Raw genomic sequence first — 9,634 nt, 5'->3', positions numbered from 1 at the left:
GAAAGTTAACGGTGCAGGGGATATGGGGAGAAAGGGAAATGATTGTTAAAAATGGCTGACCTAGCCCTCCCCATCCCATAGCCCATCTGTCATCCAACCTTGTCTATCTTACCTTTCAAGTCTGTCCCCCCACTTTGCTGCTGTCCTCATCTCTTTCCCAGACTCTCCCAAAATTGGACGCTCCCTGTGACCGGTCTCTCCTCCTAAAACAGAGCTCAGCATTGTGTCCCCTTATTCAGATATCTTCACTGGCTGACATCCTTTAGTCTCCAGAAGAAAACAAACATTCCTCTACCTGGTATTTAACACTGTAATATGGCTCCCAGTGTCCCTTTTCAGGCTTCTTTCACATTACTCTCTCTTATCACTTCAAATATATATTTCTTTATATTACTCTCTTTCTTCTGTCTAAGCTAGCCTCTTAGCTATTCCTGACACATGACATCATTCCATCCCCTGCATCTGTGCTATTTTTTTTTTTTTGGTGAGGCACTTGGGGTTAAGTGACTTGCCCAGGGTTACACAGCTAGTAAGTGTTAAGTGTCTGGTCTGAGACTGGATTTGAACTCAGGTCCTCCTGACTCCAAGGCTGGTGCTCTATCCACTGCGCCACCTAGCTGCCCCCATGTAGTTGTAATCTTTAAAAAAAAACCCAACAAAACCACCACACATTATTTTAGTGTCTTTCTGTCTTTGAGTCTGGTAGCAACTGTCCCTAAAAAGAGGGCATCCAGTACCAATATCTTGAATTTGGATAGCCATTAGGTCTTTTACAAAGAAAGGTAATGCTAATTATTTAGTAAAAATCATATAGAGTTTTCCAGTTTTTTTTACAGCACATTTACAAAATTACTAGGAAAAAATTGTACCACTATACCTCCAAAATTTCACAAATAGTTAACTATTCTGAATGGGAAATCTAATGTCAGGGAGCAGTTTTATTTATGAAACAATTCTACAGAAAATAAGATGTATACATAAGACAGGTAATTAAAATAGTAAGATCTTTAAAATTCATGATCGTGACTCCAAATTGGAATTTTTGTTGTTTCATTTAATGTAATACAAAAATTGTCTATGGGATGTTAAACCTAGCCACGAAAACAGCCCTTAACCAACATTCCATTAATTTAAGGTATTATAGAAAAATAAATAACCAGTACATGATTTCTAAATGCCTTCTAAAAAAAGGCATTTCTGTTTGTCTGAATATTTTTTAAAGGAATTCTATTAAATTCCCTCCTTCTTAAACATGTTTCTAGAGCTTCTGAAAAGCTTGGATTTATAAAAGAATTAATTAAAAAATACAAGAAAAGAGGTAACAGGTACAACTGTTAAAAATACTCAGTATAAGTCCTTTGGATTTTTTTCCCCTTTCTCCTGCTGAATCAAAGACTGGGGCCTCCTTATTTTAATTTTCCCATTTTCTACAGGGAAATCATCTCTAATCTCTCCTGGCTTTTCTTTTGTTTCAGCATTTTTGTCCTCAGGTTTTCCTTCCCTGCCATCTTTTTGGGCTCAGGTTCAACTTTGGCAGGGGCTGGTCTGGCTGACGAGCTTGTTGACAGCCTCTAAGGCTGTTTTTTTACTTCCTCTTCCTTCATGTTGTTATTCCTCTCTGGCATCTTGGCTTCTCGTCCCACACCTGCTGGCACTGCTCTTTGCAATTAGGACTGGAGGAGGGAGCTAGGGCCACAATAGGAGGAAAGGAGCTGCTGAGACTGCCTTTTTTTTTTTTAAGGAGTTTTATTGATACTTTTTTTAATCACCTTGATTTCCTCCTGTGTCCTTCTTATTCTCCCTTCCCAGAAAGACAGCCCTTATAACTACATTTTTTAAAACAAAAAAAAAAAAAGATAAGGAGAATAAGAGAAAATTGGGCAAAATTAATTAATACTTTGAAAAAAACCTGACATTATTTGTAGTGTTTCACACTGTTTGACACCCTCATCTCTGCAAAGAGAAGTATTTTTCTCCTTTCTATTCTTTTGGTCTAAGCTTAGAACAACTTTTCCTAAATTCTCTGGCTCGTCGCCCCCTTCCCATCAGACTCACTGTCCCAACTCTAGTATCAGTACTCTGTCCCTCTTGAAAGTAACTTTTTTTTTTTTTTTTTTTTTGCGTATGGAAGCATACTATTTGCTCTCCTTTTCTTTTGTTGTTTTGTTTTATTGCTTCATTCTTGTGGTTCCTCCCATCAGTTCTAATTCTTCTTTACATCATGATTAATGGGAAATATGCTTAATATGAACATGTAAGTAGAACCTATATCAGATTGCATGCTGTATTGGGGAGGGGGGAGGAGAGGGAGGGGGAGAAAATTTAAAACTCAAAATCTTATGGAAATGAATGTCGAAAACTAAAATAAAATAAATAAATAATTTTAAAATAAGTCACTTTTTTTCTGTAACTTTAGTGAGAAGAATTTGTGGCTTGTTAGATTTGGAAATGGGAAGACCTACTTTCAAGTCCTGCCTCAGACACTAACTTAGCTATGTGATCCTGAGCACGTCACTTCTCTTCCTGGAGCTGCATTTTCTTGAAATGAAATGGTTGTGAGGGTCAAAAGAGATAATACATTTAAAGTGCTTTGCCTACTATAGTCACATAAATCAATTATTATTGTATGCTTTATATTTGCTTATCTCTATACACTGGAAGGCCCCTATCCCATTCACCACTAGGAAAAATGGAGAGGTTTTGTTTGTTTGTTTTTTTTTTCCGATGGTACCTTTTGTAACTCAAGTGCAGTAGAGTAGAGCCTGGAGTCAGAAAGACTCATCCTCCTGAGTTCAAATTTGGCCTCAGACGTTTAGCTGTGTGACTCTGGGCAGGTCACGTAACACTATTTGCCTCAGTTTCCTCATCTGTAAAATGAGCTGGAGAAGGAAATGGCACACCACCCCAGTGTGTTTGCCAAGAAAGCCCCAAATGGGGTCACAGAGAGTCGGACATGCCTGGAAAATGACTAAACAGCAACTTCATAATTCCACTCAGTTTGAGTTTAGCAGCCAATTAAAAAAAAAAAGGCTTTTCTTTGCAATACAGTAAGCAGACAGAAAAGTGACAGAATACCTCCACATTCTGTCAATCAGGACAGGGCGCTCCACTCCCTCTTTATCATGCAGTTCCAGAAGCAAGCTCACTCCCCTGGGCATGCTCCCAGGACTTGGCTCTCATTGGCCAATTTCCTGTTCCATTAGGTTCATCCACATCATCATCAGTGATTTTTTAGGGATCTAGGGTAGTCTCAGTAGGAAGTGGTGGGGGGTGGTGGTAAAGAGATGTTGTTAAATTATCAGATTAAAGAACTGGTCAGGGCATTGGTTGGACCAAACTGTGTGATGGAAGTACGGAGGTAGAGCACCAAGGGAACTTATGTACTTTATCCCATTTCCTTAAAGCATATTGAGTGTTGTCACCATCATAATATCAATCTTTGTATGTGCCCCTCCATACTTCCTAGAATTGTCACCTCACCCACAATTTAGGCATCCAGTATTATTTCCAGGGCAAATACCTTTGGTACCATAGTGATAGTCTAGCTTGCAAGGTGATGTTAAATGACAAGAAGTGGCTAGAACTGGAACCCAGCCAGGCTTCAACATAAGTGATATGTATTGCAACATAAATCTTCCTGACTGGTCAAGTATGAATAATGGATGACAGTAGGAAACCCAAGCACCTGCTATTTAGTAAGAGAGTTAGAAAAAGAAATGCTCTAAGGTCTCTCATGGAAACCACAAATAATGCATTTGAACTAGCAGTCCTAAAAAACAACAGCATATGACGGGACCACCTCGACTATAATATTCAGAAAAATTACATAACTGTTTCTGAGAAAATAAGAAGCGAAAGGATAGTCACAGGTAGCTGTCGGCCTTGTAAATGGTGGCTGGACCTGCACACCAAGCTAATCTTTAGAGGCATTCAGCATAGAAAGGATAAATCAATGATTTTTTTTCACATCTTTTCTGCCATATTTATATGTAGAGATAGCTAACAAGGCCAATAATGTAGGAAGAATGAATATGTACAGCTAGGTCCCTGTTGAAGCAGTCACATTATTCTTACTCATGTGGCATTATTCCACTGGATTGGAACCAGTTACCTTATTTTACACAATTATAACTTCAAATAGTATGAATCTGAATACATGTGACTACTTCAGGGGACTCATTATTTGCATTAATCAGGACAGCTGTTTTATATACATATATGTGTATCCATGTGTATACACATATAAGAAAAAAAGGGGCACTTAGGAGGCAAGGTGAATAGAATGCTGGGACTGAAGACAAGAAAACCTGAGTTCAAACCCAGCTTCAGACACGTACTAGATGTCTTGCTATTAAAATGAGAAATTATTTCTTTTTTTTTTAAGTTTATATTGATATCTTTTGTCTTGACATTACCTGCATGTCCTAATTATCCTTCTTCCTCCCAGAGAACAATCCCTTTTAACAAAGAATAAAAAAGAGGGAAAAGAAAACTCAGCAAAACTAATCAATATATTGAAAAAAATCTGACAATATATGCAATATTCCACACCGATAGGTCCATACCTCTGTAAAGAGATGGGGAGGAGGTGCCTCCTTATGTGTGTTCTTTGGGGCCCACCTTGATCATTATAATTTCGCAACATTCAAATTTGGTTGTTTTGTTCTTGATTTTTCCATGTAAATTGTAGATCATTCTGGATATTATTTTCCTGGTTTTGCTTACTTCATTCTGCATCAGTTCATATAAATCTTCACATGCTTCTCTGTTCATATTCATGTTCTTTTTTAAATTACATTTTATGTATTTTTCAATTATGAAGCCTTTTTCTCCCTCCTAACTACCCTTCCCTGAAAAAGGAAACAAATAAACTTGAAATAAATATTCATAAGCAAACAAAACAAATTCCCATACTGACCATGTAAAAAAATATGTTTGCTACTTCTTATAGCACAGTAATATTCTATCACATTCCTGTACCACAATTTGTTTAGCTAATCCCAAATCAACAAGCACATGCTTCTCTACTCCCACCAGTTCTTTGCTACTATTAAAAAATGTTTCTATAACTATTTTGGTTTATATGGAGCCTTTCTTTTTGTTAGTAATCTTCTTGGAGAGTATATGTCTAATAGTAGAATCTCTAGGTCAAAGGGTGTAGACAGAAACAACATTCCAAAGGTTCAGCTATTACTACCTTGTATCCCTTTTACACAAAGTACATTCAGTGTGCAGGCATACCTCGTTCAATAAAATAATTTTGTTCCATGAAATTAGAATTTTGAGGCATAGAGCACTAAACTTGGAGTAAGGAAGATCTGAGTTCAAATCCTGCTCAGACATTTCCTAACTTTGTGCCCCTGAGTACTGTCATCTTAGTCTCTCAAACTCTCAAGTTCCTCTTCTGTAAATTAAGGATAATAATAGCACCTCTTTCACAGGGTTGTGAAAATCCAAATGAGTTGATTATGTAAAGCACTTTTTGCAAATATTAAAGTACTATTAAAAGGTGAGTTATTATTATAGGTATAATGTCCTCACAGATGTGGACTCCATCCTGCTTTGCCAGACCCCTTAATAATTCCATAGAAGATTCTCTACTGCTCCACACCTCAAGCCCCACCCTTGGGCAGGGCCAGGTGAACCAGACTGGGACATTCTTTAGAAATGATCTTAAATAGGACAGTAAAAAAAACAAAAACAAAAAACCCAAAAAAACTCCAAAACAAAAAACAACAAACCCAGACCCAGAAATGGGACGTTCAGAAAGAAGACTGACTCTTCACCAGCCATCTGATTTGTTTTCCTTATGAATGAGGCAAATGCTACAGTGGACAGAGAACCAGGCTCAGACTCAGTAAAACATAAGACTCTTATTGGTTGTTATTCTGGGAAGGTCACTTAATTTGTCAGTTCCCTAAGCAATTCTTGAAGACTGTAAGGTATTAAATCACATGGGCACGCTTTCCTTGCTGGGTGTCCGCTATACCTACTAAGAATCACAGGTCTGGTTAAACATAAAAAATTCCATTCATTTCATATGCAACAAATTGTAATATTCAGGCTAAAATCTTTGGAGTCTAAAGAGATTCTCAATATGGAGTCTAAGAGCTTCTTTTTAAAAATATTTTGATAACTGTATTTCATTATAATTGGTTTCTTTTGCTACCATATGTATTTTATTTTATGCATTTGAAAACATCATTCGAGAAAGGGCCCATGACCTTGACCAGACACTGCTAGGAGGTCCATGACACCAAAAACATTAAGATCTCCTACATTAGAACACTGGTTATGTAATATATAATAACATCAAATGAAAAGTTTTTGCAGCTCAGCAAACCATTATTTGCAATTTCTTCTCACCAGCCTTGGTTAGGAATGGAACTCTAGCCACACAGTCTCCAAATCTTCTTTTTTGGTGGAAGGATTGTGAGTCTTCCTTTTTTTTCTGCTGGCTATAAGGCTTGGCCAGTTTCATTGGAGTGTCCCTCCTCATCTCTGCCTCTTGGCTTCAAGTCTCAGCTTAAATCCCACCTTCTGCAAGAGGCCTTTTCCAGTTCCCCTCAATGATCGTGTCTTCTCTCTGACAATTCCTCCGATTTTCCCCGTTTGTATCATGTATGTTCATGGTTGTTTGGATATTGTCTCCCCCATTGGAATGTGAGCTCCTTGAGATCAGGGATTATTTTTGCTTTTCTTTGCATCTCCTACTGCTTAGCACAATGCCTGACACATAGTAGCTTCATGAATGTTTGCCAGCTATGATTAATTTATTTATTTGACAAACATTTGTTGAGTACCTACTCTGTACAAATTACTGTCTTTCTTGTTATGGGATGCAAAGAAGTATAAGATGCTCTCCTCCTCTCCAGGAATGTATAACTAAATGGCTTGAACATGGAGATAACTGGTGAATGTTAATATAATTGGATCTAGTTGGGGAGACGATAGTACAAGGTGGCACATGGCAAATGGTATATGAGTGGTTCAGAAGATAAATTCTACAGGAATTCAAGAAGATTGTGTTAACTTGGGTGGTTAGGGAAGATGATTTGAGATGGGCACTGAAGGATAAATGGAATTTGGAAAGGTGGAGAAGAATGGGAAAGGAATTTAAAGTATTTAAATGTTAATTATTATTAGAGACAAAGGTGCAAGGTGTGTTGGAGGAGGGAAAAAACAAATAGACCAGTTTGTGTAGGTCTTTTGGAGTGAAGGTGGTGGAAGATAAGTTGGGACCAGATTATTCAAGTAGGGTAGTATCAAATGCTATAAAAATGCTGTAAAAATTTGGCTTTATCCTGGAGGTAATAGAGAGTCATTAAAGGTCTTTGAGAAGGGGAACTGCATGATGCACACAGTGGATTAGGATGCTTAATCTTGGTAGAGTTTAGGGTGGCTAAGAGGGGAAAATGCCTGGAGATAGGGGAACCAGGTGCAATAGGATGAGTTTGATTATCAAGAGTGTAAAAGTTTGTCCCCAAAAATCTTTGGCTTCTGATGATGTCATAAGTAGAATAACACATATTGTCCTTCATAAAATAATGAAAGGTGCAAAACCAAAATTTAGCAAAAGCTGATGCCCCAAGTTTTGTCTTTGGCCATGAGAAATGAAGGTCTTCATGTTGACAGTCTTTATTGTTGGTTTATCTATTCATTCATTCATTCATTCATTTATTTGTTTATGTGTTTGTTTATTTATTTATTTATATTGGTTTCATGCCTTGTAGTGTGAGCCCTTAGAAAGCAAAGATTATGTTGTATGGGTAGAGTAATTAAACAACAGAGATCCACCTATAAGCCAGTCAGATTGAAGGCAAGAACTTTGTGTCAGATTATTGTTACTGATAGGCTTTCAGATTCTGGGGTTGACTGGATCTCAGAGTCCCAGAATGCCAGATCTGGATATGGTCTGACTGTCACAGCAACAAAAGATTATTAGGAGCACAGCTGCTAATTAATCCCTCATTCAGTTTATTGGGACAGAGGGACAGCACCAATCACTACTATAACTAACACTTAGCTCCAGGAGGATGGCCATCATTCAGGGAGTGTGTTTCTTCTCCATAGATGTCTTCAGATACCTAGCAATCCTTTGCCAAGTGCCTGCAAACATATTGTAACTCCCTGAATTACTTCCCTTGGCCCTGGGCTGCCATATGCTGATGGTTACATTGCCATGGAACCCTGTGGGTAGCCTGTCACATCATGGGCATGTTATCACATGCCAGTCATGTGGCTCTCCACTGCTCTTTGGATGATCCTCAACTTCAATCCTTTAGGAATTGTTTAATTTTTTTTTTAGAAATGTGTTTAATTTTCAGTTACAGACATACAGAAACGCTGGAAGTATCTTGATAACACGTAAAGATGGACCTCAGTTTCAGGGAGAGTCGGGGATCAGTAAAAGAACAATGAAATTTCCCAAAGTCATTCTAGTCTACTGTCATCTTTCTGGTTTATTTCTGGTCTTAGCTCATTACAATTTGCAGGTGACTAGTCATTCAAGATGCACGTTCTGATGGATGAGTTCAATGGGTAGCTAGGTGGTACTGTGGATAGAGGTTTGGACCTAGAGTCAATAAGACCTGAGTTCAAATCTTCCTGGAGATACTACGTAACTGTGGGTAAGTCACTTAACCTCTGTCTGAGTCATTTTCATCATCTGTAAAATAGGGGTAATACTAGAACCTACTTCCCAGGGTGGTTGTGAAGATAAGATCAGATAATTATTGTAAAGTGCTTTGAAAACCTTAAAGTGCTTATACAAATTTTATCATTGTTGGTTGTTGTTGTTATATTATTGTCTGTATGACAGGCATGTACATGTACTTGGCTTTTCCTTTGTGGCTAGTTAGGCCAAATTCTTTAGAATAATTGTTTATCTTGTTTGGGAACCTCTGCAGTGTTCTGGGTCTTGCTGCAATTAGCTCAGTGATATCTGGAGGACCTTACCACCTATAGGAAGTTTTCCCTTGCCTTGTACTGTGTGCTGGAGCTTCTCCGTGAGTGTGGTGAGCACCTCTAGGGAGCATAAACCACTCAACTTTGTGTCTTGCTTCATAGTAATGATCAGATTTATTGAACAACATTCATACTTGTTTTGCTCTTTGTGGAATCTTGTATCATTTTGACATACTTATGGGAGACAGCGTGTTGGAAAAATTCTTTTAGCATGGCATTTTACTCTACCGAATCAAATGTTTTTTATAGTTAACTAACAACAAACACAGTGGAATATTGAACATTTTAAATTCTTTTCTGTCGATTGTATGATGATAAAGATATGGTCTGCTGTGGAATATTGCCTGTGACAGCCTTTCTGTTCTCTGAATGCTCCCATCAAGGATGCCCTTGAGGCATATGTACATCATTCTCATCCATTTTTATATAAATGGAAGTAGGCATGTGGTTGAGTAATAATTGATGTTCTCTTGGCTACCTTTCTTGGCTAATGATGAGATCAGAGCCTTTTTCTTTGCTTTTGGTATCTTCCCTTTCTTCAGATACTTGAAGATTTGATCCCTCAATGTTCTCAAAATTATGTCACCTCCTGCATGGACCTCTTCTATGTATACTTGGTCTACTCTAGCTGCTTTCTTTGCTTTTGTTTTCTTCCTTTCCATTGTTG

This window comes from Vombatus ursinus, unplaced genomic scaffold (assembly GCF_900497805.2).
Source record: "Vombatus ursinus unplaced genomic scaffold, bare-nosed wombat genome assembly UNPS02015404.1, whole genome shotgun sequence".
In the NCBI taxonomy this organism is placed as follows: domain Eukaryota; kingdom Metazoa; phylum Chordata; class Mammalia; order Diprotodontia; family Vombatidae; genus Vombatus; species Vombatus ursinus.
Note: the sequence above shows the minus strand (reverse complement) of the source record.